Here is a 14,950-nt window from a genome sequence, read left to right as displayed (position 1 = left end):
AAGAGTCAGCCCAGCCTAGGCATATGTAAGAGATGCAGTCTGCTAGTCAACTAGATAAAGTGCATTTCCCGATGGCTGTCCCCATGCTGTTCAGGTCAAAAGAAACAAAAAACTGGGTGAACTAAGCGCTTTATTCCACTTGAGGTAGAAAGCTAAGGCTTGCTTTCAGTACAATGTGTACAGTAACACATGTAAATGAGGGAAGATAAAGACCCGAACCATCTAGTCTGCCCAAAGTGGTCAGAGCCGCACACAGCACTCTGTGCAGGCCCCAGTTACTCATGCTTGAAAGCTGACTGTCAAGTCTCCACCATGCCAACCATGTAGTCTTGGTTATAACCACCTATCATGCCCAGGTATTGCTGACAGTATTCAACTTACCAGTCAAGATGTCTCCCCCCCGCAGCTGCCCAGCACCCTCACTCGCAGCATGTAACAATAAAGTGATCTACTAACACTGGGGTTGCCAAAGCTTCACCTGTCTTTTACCATTTGTGGAAGTTTGTCTGGCATCAGCCTCAGTTCCCCATGCTGGATTTGGCTAATCTTCTTTCTTAACTTACAGGACACAGAAAGCAGAAAATCGGCCTAAGCTCTCACTATTCTTGCCCAAGATAACACCTCAGCATCCATGTTGCTTCCATCCTCTTTCTATTTAGGCATCCCCTGTGTCTACCCCATGCATTTTTGAATTCGCTCACCGTTATTTTACTCTACCACCTCTCCTGGAAGGGTGTACCAGGCATCTACTCTTTGTGAAAAAATATTTTCTAATGTTATTCCTAAGTCTATCTCCCTGCAACCTTCATTCATATCCTCTAGTTCTACTGCCCCTACGTCTCAGGAAGAGGTTTGTCTGAATATTAATACCTTTCAAGTACTTAAAAATCTCTATCATATAACCTCTCTCTCTTTTCTCTAGTGTATACATATTTAATTCCTCCAGTCTCTTCTCATACATCTTATGGCACAAACTCGGAACCATTTTTGTCACCATCCTCTGAACCACTTCAATTCTTTTTGTCCTTGAAGAGATACAGCCTCCAAAACTCGACACAATGGGGCTGTTATTCAGACTGCGGGAGTCAGACAGGCTAACTCCCGCGGTCGGCACTGAACCAGGATATTCAATGACGGCCATTTCCGGTGACCGGCACTGAATATCTGGTTTATTTTTGACCGGTTTATACTCAGACATAGCTGGTTCTCTTTAAACTGGCCAAAGATATCCCACACTTTCATGTGGCCAAATCTGGCCACTAAACCGGCTTTAAAAATCAATGGATAGCCACTAACTTGGGATATTCAACGGGAAATAGCCAGTTAAGCGCTATTTAACCAGTGAGCAGCCATTCTGGCCACTTAAATAGCGCTGCATATCGGGGGGGGGGGGGGGGGGGGGGGGGGGGGGAGGGGAGAATACTTCCAAATGGGGCTTTGCCAATGACTTGTACAGGGGTATCAACACCTCCTTTCTTTTGTTGGTTATGTCTCTCTATATGCAGCCTAACATTCTTTGGGCAAAACCCACCACCCTGTCACATTATTTCAACACCTTCAGATCCTCAGACACTATCACTCCAAAATAAGCTGGCTGTTTTGTACTGTCCTGAGGGGAAATGAACCAGACACCCCTAGCTGCCAAACTCAGTGCTCTAGCCACTAAGCTACTGTAAATCTCTGTAAACCTGGAGGATGTAATGGGGCAGTTCTGCAAACTAAAGAGTAGCAAATCTCCTGGGCCAGATGGCATTCATTCCAGGGTACTGATGGAACTAAAAAATGAGCTTGCGGAGCTACTGTTGTTGATATGTAATTTATCCTTAAAATCGAGCATGGTACCAGAAGATTGGAGGGTCGCCAATGTTACACCGATTTTTAAGAAAGGTTCCAGGGGAGATCCGGGGAATTATAGACCGGCGAGTCTGACGTTGGTGCCGGGCAAAATGGTAGAGACTATCCTTAAGAACAAAATAACAGAGCACATTCTAAAGCATGGACTGTTGAGACAAAGTTAGCATGGATTTAGTGAAGGGAACTCTTGCCTCACCAATCTACTGCATTTCTTTGAAGGGGTAAACAAACATGTCGACAAAGGTGAGCCTGTGGATATTGTGTATCTGGATTTTCAGAAAGCGTTTGACAAAGTCCCTCATGAAAGGCTCCAGAGGAAATCAGAGAGTCATGGGATCGGAGGTAGTGTATTGTTATGGATTAAAAACTGGTTGAAAGACAGGAAACAGACAGTAGGGTTAAACGGTCACTATTCGCAATGAAGAAGGGTAGTTAGTGGGGTCCCTCAGGGATCTGTGCTGGGACCATTGCTTTTTAACATTTTCATAAATGACCTGGAGGTGGGGGTAACTAGCGAGGTTATCAAATTTGCTGATGACACAAAGTTGTTTAAGGTCGTCAAATCGCAGGAAGATTGTGAAAAGTTACAAGAAGATAGCGAGACTAGGAGACTGGGCGTCTAAATGGCAGATGACGTTCAACGTGAGCAAGTGCAAAGTGATGCATATGGGAAAGAGGAACCCAAACTATAGCTACGTCATGCAAGGTTTAGCGTTAGAAGTCATGGAACGAGAAAGGGACCTGGGAGTCATCATTGATGATACGTTGAAATCTTCTGCTTAGTGTGCTGCTGTGGCTAAGAAAGCAAATAGAATGTTAGGTATTATTAGGAAAGGGATGGAAAACAAAAATGAGGATATTATAATACCACTGTATCGGTCCATGGTGAGACCGCACCTAGAGTATTGTGTTCAATTCTGGTTGCCGCAACTCAAAAAAGATATAGTGGAATTAGAAAAGGTGCCGGAGAAGGGCGACAAAGATGATTAAGGGGATGGTACGACTTTCCTATGAGGGAAGCCTAAAGCGGCTGGGGCTCTTCAGCTTGGAGAAAAGGCAGCTGAGGGGAAATATGATAGAGGTATAGAAAATAATGAGTGGAGTGGAAAGATAGATATGGATCGTCTGTTTACGCTTTCCAAAAATACTAGGACAAGGGGGCATGCGATGAAGCTGTAGTGCAGTAAGTTTAAAACAAATAAGAGAACATTTTTCTTTACTCAGCGCCTAATTCGACTCTGGAATTCGTTGCCGGAGATTGTGGTTAAGGCGGTTAGCTTAGCAGCGTTTAAGAAAGATTTGGATGGCTTCCTGAAGGAAAAGGCCATAGAATGTTATTAAATGGAAGTAGGGAAAAATCCACTATTCCTGGGACAAGTAGTACAAAATGTTTTGCTACGTGGATCTTGTCGGGTGATTGTGACCTGGATTGGCCGCTGTCGGAGACAGGGTGCTGGGCTAGATGGACCTTTGTTCTGTCCCAGTGTGGTGATGACCAAGATAAGCCGGAGGCTTTGGGGAAAGTGTTGGCAAGACAATTGACTGATTAACATAGAACTCTGATACTACCTTATGAAGGAACTTAGGATGCAAGAGGAAAACTACTCTGTTTTGATGGAACTTTGTGTAAGGTGGCCTGCAGCCCACTGACCTTGTGAGATGGAGTGACTGCCACCAAAAATAAGACCTTCCAGGTCAGGTACTTCAGAAGACAGGAATCAAGTGGCTCAAAAGGAGCTTTCATCAGTTGGATGAGGACAACTTTAATGTCCCATGACACTGTGTCAAAGGTTTGATAGGGAGCTTTGTCAGAAGTAGACCTCGCATAAAACAAACAACTAAAGGCTGTACAGAGATGGGCATAATTACCTTCTACATGGCAACAGTAAGTGCTAATTGCACTGAGATGAACCCATACAGAGTTGGTTTTCAACCCAGAGAGGCGTAGAAGATAATCAAGCAGTTTTTGTGAGGGTCTGAAAATTCTGAGGACAACTCCAGAAGAATTAAAAACAAAATCTGACATGGTCAGTAAGGCAGGATGAGGATCATGGTTCCTTGATCCTGCTTAAGTTTCAGCAGTCTTTCCTATTAGTGGGACTAGAGGATACGCACACAGGAAGCCCTCCCCCAACCAAGGAAGGAATCTAATGATAGCCTGCTCTGTGATCTCAGTCTGGAGAAGTACTGAGGGACCTTGTGGCTGAGATGAGTGGCAAAGAGTTCACAGGGGGGTTGCCCCACTCTCAGAAGATCTTACGGGCTACATCTATACTGAGAGACCACTTGTGTGGTTTAATCACCTTGCTCAGTTTGTCCACCAAACTGTTGTCTTCTCTCACCAGATACGTGGCTCTGAGCACCATGCCATGACTGGTGGCCCACTGCCACATACTGACTACTTCCTGACACAAAGGTAGGATCCCGTACACCCTGTACATGGCAACCTGTCTGTTTGGATCAGAACAATTTGGTTCTACAGCTGATCTCTCTCAGCTCCAGGAAACTGATGTGAAGTCTACTGAGCGGAATAGTGACCCTGGGTGTGAAGCCCTTCTACATGAACACCCCCCATCCCAGGGTGGATACATCTGGGGTCAGAATTTTTTGGAGAGGATAATTTTGGAATGACAGTCCCCAAGTCAAATTGGTCCAAATTGTCCACCAGATTGCTGTAACTCTGGGGTTACTGAGATGGCATCCTTTAGATTCCCCAAGGCTTAACACTACTGGGAAGCCAGAGTCCACTGGGCACCTCACAAATGAAGGCGCACCATGGGTGTGACATGCCCAGTGGAGGCCATATGGCATAATAACTTCAACATCTGCCAAGCTGTGACCTGCTGACTCCTGTGTACCTGACAAGCAATGCAAATGAGTTCATCTGCCCTCACTTGAAGAAGGCAGACTCGAGTATGAACCATGTCTAGCAGGGCTCCAAATGTACTCGAATTATTGAACTGGGTGCAGATGGGACTTTGGGTAGCTGATTACAAACCCTAGTAGCTCAAAACCCAAACAGTTCTCTGAAATTGATTCTTGAGCACCTTCCCTTGATGTGTACTCTTTACCAGTCAGTCTCCCGATATGGAAACACATGCACTCCCAGTCAACGTAGCAATGCTGCAACTATGGCAAGACAATATGTAAACACTCTTGGCGTGGATGCAAGGCCAAATGGCAGAACGTGGTACTGGTAGTGACCCTACTCGCAATCTTGGATACTCCTGTGACTAGGATGTACCTGGATGTGAGTGTAAACTAAGGCTGCCAACTGGATCCAGATTCGTAGGACAGGGTTGATCCAGTGCTGGGTTTACCCCGCTGCATGCAGGGACTTGTAGTTCTGATTTTCCCATTGCATTCCCTAACAAAAGCAAAAACTACAAGACCCAGTATACAATGGGATCAACCTAGGACTGAATCAACCCTGTTCTGTGAATCTGGATCCCGTTGACAGTCTTAGTGTAAGCATCCTGTAAGTCCAGAGAGCCTAGACAATCCGTTTTCCTGAATCAGTGGGGAGAAGGGGTACCAAGGGAAATCACCCTGAACTTTTTTTTGACCAAATATTTGTTCAAGGCCTTTAGGTCTAGGATGGGATGAAATCCACCCCGCGTCCTTTTGGGTACAAGGAAGTACTTGGAATAGAATTCCTTCCCTTCTTCCCCTAGTGGGACAGGTTCACTGTGCGGGCCTTTAAAAGGGAAGAGGGTTCCTCTACAAGTACTTCCTGGTGCTGTGAGCCAAGGTTTGATGCTCCTGATGAACAACCTGGATGGAGTTGACAGCAACTGAGGATGTAACCCGCCCATACTATTTGAAGTACCCACCAGTCTGAGGTTACAAGGAGCCACCTTTCTTGGAAAAACCTGGCCTCCTTCTGACCGGAAGGTTGCACAGGATGGATACTTTTATGTCGGCTATGCCCTGCTGAAGCCAGTATAAAGCTCATCCCCTGCTTAGACTTGGGGAACTGGCTGGGGCTTTTAGGCCTGCAGCTGCAAAGGACGAGAGCATGGAGCCTGGGCCTGTTGGGGAAGACAGGACAAAGGAGTGAACCTACGTCTTTGAGAGTAGTAAGCACTCTTTCAATGCCACCTGAAAACCTCCAAGAAGTGGAGGGTGCAAAAGGAGTGGGTCAAGACAGGGGACTTGAAGGTATCCACAGCAAGGATATCTGCCAACTTTTCCTGAACCCCTGGTTCAAGGTCCAAGACATGCAGCCATGAGTCTGCATATGCCAATACCTATGGAATCAAAAATATCAGAATTTCCCAAGCTATGTGGTTTTGACACTCCTTCTTATACGCAAGCTGGCGAAGCTCTGTGGCCTGCTCCAGAGGGAGAGTGTCCATGACCTCGAGCACACTGTGCAGCAAGTTCTTCAAGTAGATGATATGTAGAGTCAGTAAGACTGGATACATGTCTGGAACACTTTCCTCCTAAAAGATTCCAGGCAAGAGACATTTTCACTGCTCCGCGAAAAAGACGAAAGTGCAGGTTCCACGTGAGTTGGGCAGGCAGAAGGCACTCGCGCATGCAAGAAGGCACTCGCGCATGCATGGTATGGATCTGCCAAAAGCTTCTAGAAGTAATAGAACACTGGGCAGCGTCCGCACTGGGGCTCTGTGAATGATGTCACCCACATGCAAGACGGTTATGTCCCGCTTGTCTTTGAAAAGCACACATTATAACTAAGCTTTCTTCTTCCAGTTTAGACATGATCAGTTCTGGGATTTTGACATCACGAGCCTTCATTCGCAACTACCAAAAGGTTGTTCCCATCTTTCTACTGTTCCTAGTCAGGTCATTGTAGTAAAAGTCCAAAGACTGGAGCCATGCACAAGGGCTCCTTCCAGAACCGTGTAACATGGCCTCTGAATCCAGTCATCAGGTGTCACCCTTAACAATGACCAGTATTCTTCCACTCCCCATCAGGGGTTATGAATACTGTCTCCAGATTCCTTAGTCCCAGATGACCCAATTTGAGGATCAAACTGAGGAAATAAAACATATCTAGTCAAAAATATTTATCTTTACAACCCAATAAACAATTTGGGGCTTTCAACAAGACTTCTTGAGTCGGTATTCTAAGCTCTATGACCATATTCAAATCTAGGTTAAAAGCTCACCTTTTTGAGACTGATTTTAAATCCTATCTTCTTATTCACCTGTTCAGTGCCCATGTCTGTTTTAATCATTCTCACAATAAGTAATTCCCTAACTCCTTATTTGTCCTGTTTGTCTGCCTTGACTAGATTGTAAGCTCTGTCGAGCAAGGACTGTCTCATATATGTTTAGTGTACAGTGCTACGTATGTCTAGCAGCACTTTAGAAATGATAGTGATAGTAGTAGTATGTATGTATGTATGTATGTATGTTTGTATATATGTACAAGATGGATTTGAAGTAACCATTATTAAACCTATAATCAAAGTCAGTTACAATTTAAGTACATAAGGTACCAGAGGGTTTACATCTAAGAAAAAAATTGGTCTTATTTGGTAATTTTCTTTCCTTGTGCCCAACCAGAGCACAACAAGCAGAGGGAAAGAGAAACCAATGAGTTGTGAACTCTGCACCATAAAAGGAACTGTGGAGTACCAGCTCACCAGTAGTTCTATAACAAAGCAAATGTGGACTAATCTAACAAATACCAGAGAAGATAAACTAATTAAAAAAAAAAAGGTAGTCAAGAAAAAAAAAGATCCCTTCAATAAAGACAGTGTGAGCTTCTGTGGACTGGTCTGGTTGGACTCAGGAAACAAAAATTAGCAGGTAAGACCAAGTTTTTCCTGGTCTTTCATCCTAACCAAACCAGTCCAGAATGTGTGAGATGAAGCAAAGCAATCCTTTGGATGGGAAGAAGGCACTCTTGATAACAGCACGCCAGCTCCAAAGGCACCCTCATTTCTAGCTTGCACAACAGGCCTATAAAAACTTAACAAACAAATGCAAAGAGGACCAGGTAGTAGCTATACAAACTTCCCCTCGGGAACTGAAATAAATTTGGCTGAAGAGGTAACCATTCCTCTAGCTGAATGAGCCCTTATACCAAGAAGGATTTCTTGTCCCTTAAGAAGATAGAAGTCGGAATGGAGGAGAAGCCTAATGGTTAGTGCCCACTGCAGCTCCTTGTGACCCTGAGCAAGTTACTTAACCTCCCCCCCCCCCCCCCCATTGCCCCAGGTACAAAATAAGTACCTGTATATAATAGGTAAACCGCTTTGATTGTAACCAAAGAAAGATGGTATATCAAATCCCATCTCCTTTCTTAGGCTAAAAGAGCAACTGTTGCTTTAATAGCCACTTCACATCTTCTAGAACCAGAAAAGAAATTAAACAAATGGTCAGACCTATGAAAATCATCAGAAATCTGCAAATACAACACTGCAAATATCCAAACATTTAAGAACTCTCCTCAATTTTTTCTATGAAAAGATATCAAAGAAAAGTGAGAAATCACCTTTCAAAAAAAAAAAATCGTGTGAATTGAAACACCTGCTTCCATAAAACACAAAAATGTATTTTGGCCAGTGAGGCATGAAAATCTGAAATTATTCTAGCCAAGCAAATTGCCTCCAAAAAAATACCACCTATGGTTTATCTGTGTTTTGATATGAGATTTATACTTTCTGTATGTTTTGATTTTTACTTGTAATTGTTTTGAAATTGATCACTTTTACAATATTTTAGTTATAAGGAATTAAATTATGATTAGTTATGATTTTTAGGTGATTGTGTTGTTTTTATTTAAATATTTACTGTATATTAATATATTTTGTAATTAGCTTTTTCATAATTTTGCACTGTTTAATGTAGCTTAATTAAAAAATTTTATTGTAAACAGCTTAAAAGTATTTTGTTCAATTAGCCATATATCAAATAAATGAATCAAATCAAACCAAACCAAACCTAAGTCCTTTAAAGATATTTTTGGAAAGTTCAAAGGGAAGAGGAGACAAATAGGCATATTTTCAAAGCACTTAGACTTACAAAGTTACAAAATTCCATAGATTACTATGTAAGTCTAAGTGCTTTGAAAATTAGACCCTATAGTCCACAAAACCAGATTAATTTCTAAAAGACATAACTGAGGACGCAAATGAACACCACTTGAAAGGAAACAGATCACATCTGAAAGGAAACACAAAGATGCTCCTTCTAACCGACCTTGGTAATAAGACAATGCTGCAACTTGAACTTATAATGAAAACAAAGCAAGACTCTTCTTCAATCCTTCCTGTAAAAACAGCTATATTTGTGCCACAACAGCTTTAAAAGTAGACCAACATCTTTCAGGAGTCAAACATTATGCAGATTCTAGAGTAAATCAAAGAGATGGAATGATTCCTCGCCTGTAAAAGTCACAATGACATCATCCGCATAGCCCTCTTGTTTCAAACATGATCTCTCTATGGCCCATCTACAAGACAAAAAAGGAGATGGATTGTCCATCATTACAGGACCCTGACAGAAAGTCCTCTCTCCTGAGGCAGTCTGAAATTGCTCCTTACCTGCAACTCAATCAGATTCACATATCAAGGGCATCTTGGCCAGTCCAGTGCTACAAGAATACCAACTTGGGATAAGTCACTACTCTCTGAAACAGATGACACAACAGTGGGTATGAAGAAAAAACATACAAGGCAACTGCTCACAGCCACGCCTGGAAAATATCATTCAGTCCTGCTAATCTTGGCTCTCTCTTTCTGCTGTTGAACTAAAGGGGATGAGAAAGGGGATGGGATTTTTTTTATTAAGCCTTTAATTTTTACATCAAGCATACATCTTGAATACAGAAAAGATGATTATAATAGTTCTTTTTCCAGTTATACAAGAAAAAAAAGACAATACAGGCAAATACAATAAACTAAATTGTCATCTTTAGTCCACAATACAAAAGGAGCCCCTACTAATTTAAGGAAAAGATTAATAAATCAGAAATACAATTTCTAATTAAGAATAAAGTGGCTGGTGAGAGTAATTGGGATTCTTAAATCAATCATGGGGTTGAAGTTGTTACAGTTATTGGAAGTGGAGACGAGGAATCTCTCAGCTTAGCCTCTATAAAGGTATTTAATTGCTTTGCCTATAAAAATACATACTTTACTGAGTTCAATTTTATTACGCACTTGCATGGGAAGTTCAGCCAAAAAAGTGCACCAAGTTGTAAGAAATTCCTGTCTTTTTCTCTGGGTCGCCCTTGAGACATCTGGATACATTCTAATTTGACAGCCTAAGAAATCCTGACTTTTATTAAGGAAATATTGCTTGAGTATCCAGTCTCTATCCAGCTGTAGTATGAAAAATACTTTAAGAGTAGCAGTTGTAAACCCACATTTTCTCCTTCTATTATTTGAGTCAAATCCAAGTTCAAATCTAAAGTCTCTGCTGGAAGAACCTCCTTATCCTCCTGTAACAGTTCTTTTTTTCAATAGGGTTCTATATAATAAATCTTGGATATTGGAAGGTGAGATTTTTCTGGAATCTTTAAATTCTCAGTTAAGTACTGTTTAAAGGTTATCAGTGGTGAAATAGTGAGCTGCTTAGGAAAATTTATCAGTCTCAAAATATTTGATCCAGGGGCGTAGCCACGGGTGGGCCTGGGCCCGGCCACTTTTCCTCCAGGCCCACCCATCCGTGATCCCACATCTCCACCTTTGTTCCGGAGCGCTGAAATTTGAAGCAGCGCTGCACCGCTCAGTTTGCCTCGCTCGACGACGCCAGTCATAGAGCCGCCACTTCAGTTCAGCTTCAGCCGGCATAAGAAGAAAAACAAGCGCGGGGTCGCGCCGCTGCAGGCATGCGCTGTCGGCTCTGCCTGTCCTCTGCCCCCGGAACGGGAAATTGACGTCAGCGGGGGCAGAGGATGGGAGAGCCGACAGCGCATGACTGAAGGCTGCTGCGGGCGGCCCCGCGCTTGTTTTTCTTCTTGTGTTGATGACGCTGCTGCTGCTGCTGCTCCTGTTTCAGAGGGCCAGAGAGTGAGAGAGGAAACGTGGTTGGTAGGGGAAGAGTGTCCGAGAGAGCAGAGGGGAGAGAAAAAAAAGAAGATGACGCTGGAGAGTACAGAGAAAGATGGGGAGAGAGGGGACATGGAAAAGAGCAGGGGAGAGAAAGAGGGGAGAGCCAGAGAGAGATGGAAACAACAGGGGAGAGCCAGAGAAAGGGAACATGGAAAAGAGCTGGGGAGAGCCAAAGAGAGATAGGGAGAGAAAGAGGGGGACATGGAAAAGAGCACGGGAAAGACAGGCTGCTGGGGAGAAGGAAGGGGAACAAAGGGGATACCCTGACTGGTCAGATGGAGAGACAAAGAGGAGAAATGCTGAATAAAAGGAGGGTGAAAGAGGAAAAATGCTAGAAGAAGGGGCAGAAAGAGGGAAGATGCTAGATGGAAGAGGGGTAAAGAGAGAGAGACAGATGAATAGCAAGATGGGGGAGAGAAGGAGGGGACATGGAAAATGGCAGGAGAAAGAGAGAGAAGCTGCTGGAGAGAAACTGGGGGAGACCTTAGCTGGTCAAATGGAGAAATGCTGGATGAAAGGAGGGAGAAAGAAGGAAAATGCTGGAAGGAGGGAGCAGAAAGAGGGAAGACGCTGGATGGAATGGTAGGAAGAGAAAGAGGAAAGCCACTGGTAGGATGGGGGGGAAAGAGAGGGCATGCTGAATGGAAACGGGTAGAGAGATAACTGTCTAGAAGGAAGGAGAGATAGAGGGAGACAATGGATGTAAGGAGAGGGAGACAATGGATGGAAGGATTGGGAGAGGGTAATGGGTGGAAGGATGGAGAGAGAAAGAGGGATGACATTGGATGGAAGGGTAGGAGAGAAAGAGGGAAGGGCACCCGCTCAGCTGCCAGTCCAGGACTCCAGTCCAGCCCACCACCATCATGTGCACGCCATGCAGTGCACGTTTTACAGGAGGGTTGCGGAGCGGAGGTGAGGAGCACGAGCCTGGCCCTGGAAGGTTCTTCATGATTCGACATTATTTCGAGGCGAGCCCAGCAGCAATAGGAGCCGATAATAAAAATTTAAGTACTTTTTTTTAAATCATAATTTTTAACATTGTGTGACATGTGCTGTGTAATTTTTTTAAAATTGAGCTAGCTGGGGCCTGCTGCCTGCCTGGGGCTGGTGGTGGTCACTATTAAAATTTATTGCTAGGGAATTTCTGAGTGGGGATGGGCTCCTCATTGCCTTGGGTAATATGGGTGGGCACTATATATATATATATATATATATATATATATATATATAGTGCCCACCCATATTAGCTCTGGGCCCAGCCAAAACATCAGGTCTGGCTACGCCACTGATTTGATCGTTGATGGTTTTCTAAAATTTCAATCCTGTTTTGTACGAAAATATTTTCTTTGATCAAATTCATCTGAATCTGTTGACAACTTTGAACAGCAGCAGAATTATTTTCATACCTTTACCCAGAGAAGTTACTTTTGTCTCTAATTCAGATCTCTTTCCAATATCTAAATTACATTTCTGGGTAAATTGAGTAAATTTCTGTGTGAAAGAGGCTTCCAGACCCACAAGTGCCTCCCATATGTTTTCTAGAGTAATAGTTTGAGGCTTACGAGGCAAAAACGACTTACTTGGAGTTCCCAAGTCAGGAAAAGAGGAACGATCCAAGTCTCCTCCTGTATCTCCACGATCTTCCCCAGTAACCTCTTCTCCGCTCGCACCCACTTCCATCGATGTGGGGTTTGTCGGCATCTCTGACATCACTTCAGCACCCGCGTCGAGAGACCCAGTCAGAATTTGCTCACCCGGAGTACTCTGGGTCGTAATTGACGCCACAGGGGGGGATGGGATTTTATATACCACCTTGCTGTGGTTACAAACAAAGCAGTTTACATATTCTATGCAGATAATTATTTTGTACTTCGGGCAATGGAGGGTTAAGTGACTTGCCCAAGGTCACCAGGAACTGCAGTGGGAATTCAACTCGGTTCCCCAGGATCTCAGGCCACTGCACTAACCATTAAGCTACTCCTCTGTTTCAAAGCACTTTGGGATTTCGACCAGACATGATCAGGTTCATCACCGGAACTCCCCAGTGCACGATGGTCAAGGCAAAGGCTGATCTTGACAATTCCCATTCTCCCAGATCTACGGCACATTTGCTTAGAAGACCTGCTTGAAAATTTTCTTCTCCTGCTATGTCAGCTGCCAACAAGGCCTAAAGATGATGCACAGCCCAATGACACAATATTGCTGCTTCTTTAGGTTACTCACAGACGCCTTGTTCTCCATGTTGCTCTTTCCACACGCAAAAGGCAGTCAGAGCTCCAGAGTCTCAATCCATGAATGAGACAATGGTGCAGGGATCAAGAATTCAGATTTGTTAGAAATTATAAAATATTCTTGGAAAGGGGGAGCCTATTCTTAAAAGATAGGGACCACCTTAACCAGGATAGATCCAGGCTGCTGGTGCTAACATTTAACAAGGAAACAGAACAGGTTTTAAACCAGTCATTCACATGTGCATGATTTGGATTGAGAGCCAGATGCATCAACCAAACGTTAAAAAATCTAAATCGTTAAAGTCCCTAACGATTTTTAAAAAACGAAGAATGCACCAAAATAACAAGTCTCACATGCTCGGTGCGGTATTGAAAAGTACAATGTATCAAAGAATCGTAATTCCCGTCCGTAATCGGCCCCTAAAGCATGCGCAGAGCAGCCAAGTGTTTTGCTGGCTGCTCTGCACATGCCACAAACGTCAAAACACCAACAAAAAAAAAAACAGAAACACGTGGCTCCCCGCTTCCCCCTGCATATAGAAAACAAAAATAAAAAAAGGATCGGGAGGGGGCAAAGGCGCTCGTCAGGAGCGTCCTGTATGGACGGCCTTGCCCCCCCCCCGCCCGAGGAAGACGAAGGAGAGAGACGTCCTGAAGACTCACACTGATCAGACGGTCTTCTTGCCCGTGCAGCACCTTCATACAGAGGTGAGAGGCGCTGCACGGGCCCAGTAATGCGGGGGGGGGGGGGGGTCCGGTGGAAGGGAGGAGCAGCAGCGACGACCTCAGGGGACGGGGCACAACGGCGGATGGTAGGAGGCGGAGCTATGGCAAAAAGGAGACAGAGAGAGACACAGGAAGGGAAGGGGGCTGGGGCTGCAAAACTCTTCATCTTTGTTTTTATTTTTTAGGGGGAAGCAGGGAGCAGCAACGACCTCGGGGGGGGGGGAGGCATGGGGCGGAGGATGGCGGGAGGCAGAGCTATTGGCAAAAGAAGCAAGAGAGAGACACAGGAAGGGAGGGGGGGCCGGGGCTGCTATTTTTATTTTATACAGGGGGAAACGGGGAGCAGCGGTGACCTCGGGGGGGGGGGGGGCAAGGCCGTCCATACAGGACGCTCCTGACGAGCGCCTTTGCCCCCTCCCGATCCTTTTTTTGATTTTTGTTTTCTATATGCAGGGGGAAGCGGGGAGCCACGTGTTTCTGTTTTTTTTGCTGGTTAAGGCTCAAACATGCTCTGGATTGGGTAGGTTTTTTTTTACATGACAGTCTTTGCGAGTCCACACAGCCACAACGAGAGGTACAGACCTCTCGTAGATTTTCCGGCGTTTTTCCTGCGTTATGTCAATCGGAAAAGGTTAGCGCATCTCATTACAATACAACTTCTACAGGAATCCCTCATCTGCTTTCAGTTTTCGTTAGCTGCTACCCTCGTCGGAAAATGTCCTTTAATGCATGCCATGGTTCAAAAATTGGTCGTTAAAGGGTCATTAAAGTTTAGTGCATCTGCCTTTGAGTTACAATCAAAACAGAGAAGTTAAGGCATCCCATACAGAGGTTACAACAAAGAAAACAGTAAGCCAGGAGCCATTAAAGGTAAAGGAGAGAAGACTGCAAATTGTCACCATCAACTGGTAAATATCTTGTAGGTACAAACAAAAAACATGCTTTGAAATTTCTGTATACAAATGCTAGAAGACAAAAAAAAAAAAGATGTGAGAGTTAAGAGTATGTAGCACTAAGAGCTTTTTTTTACGAAGAAGAGCTAGCAATTCCTGTGCGGTAAATGAGAGGAAGCCCATTCAATTCCTAATAGCTTCTTCTCATTTGCCA

Source organism: Microcaecilia unicolor, chromosome 6 (assembly GCF_901765095.1).
Source record: "Microcaecilia unicolor chromosome 6, aMicUni1.1, whole genome shotgun sequence".
Taxonomy (NCBI): Eukaryota; Metazoa; Chordata; class Amphibia; order Gymnophiona; family Siphonopidae; genus Microcaecilia; species Microcaecilia unicolor.
This window is presented reverse-complemented; position numbering follows the sequence as displayed.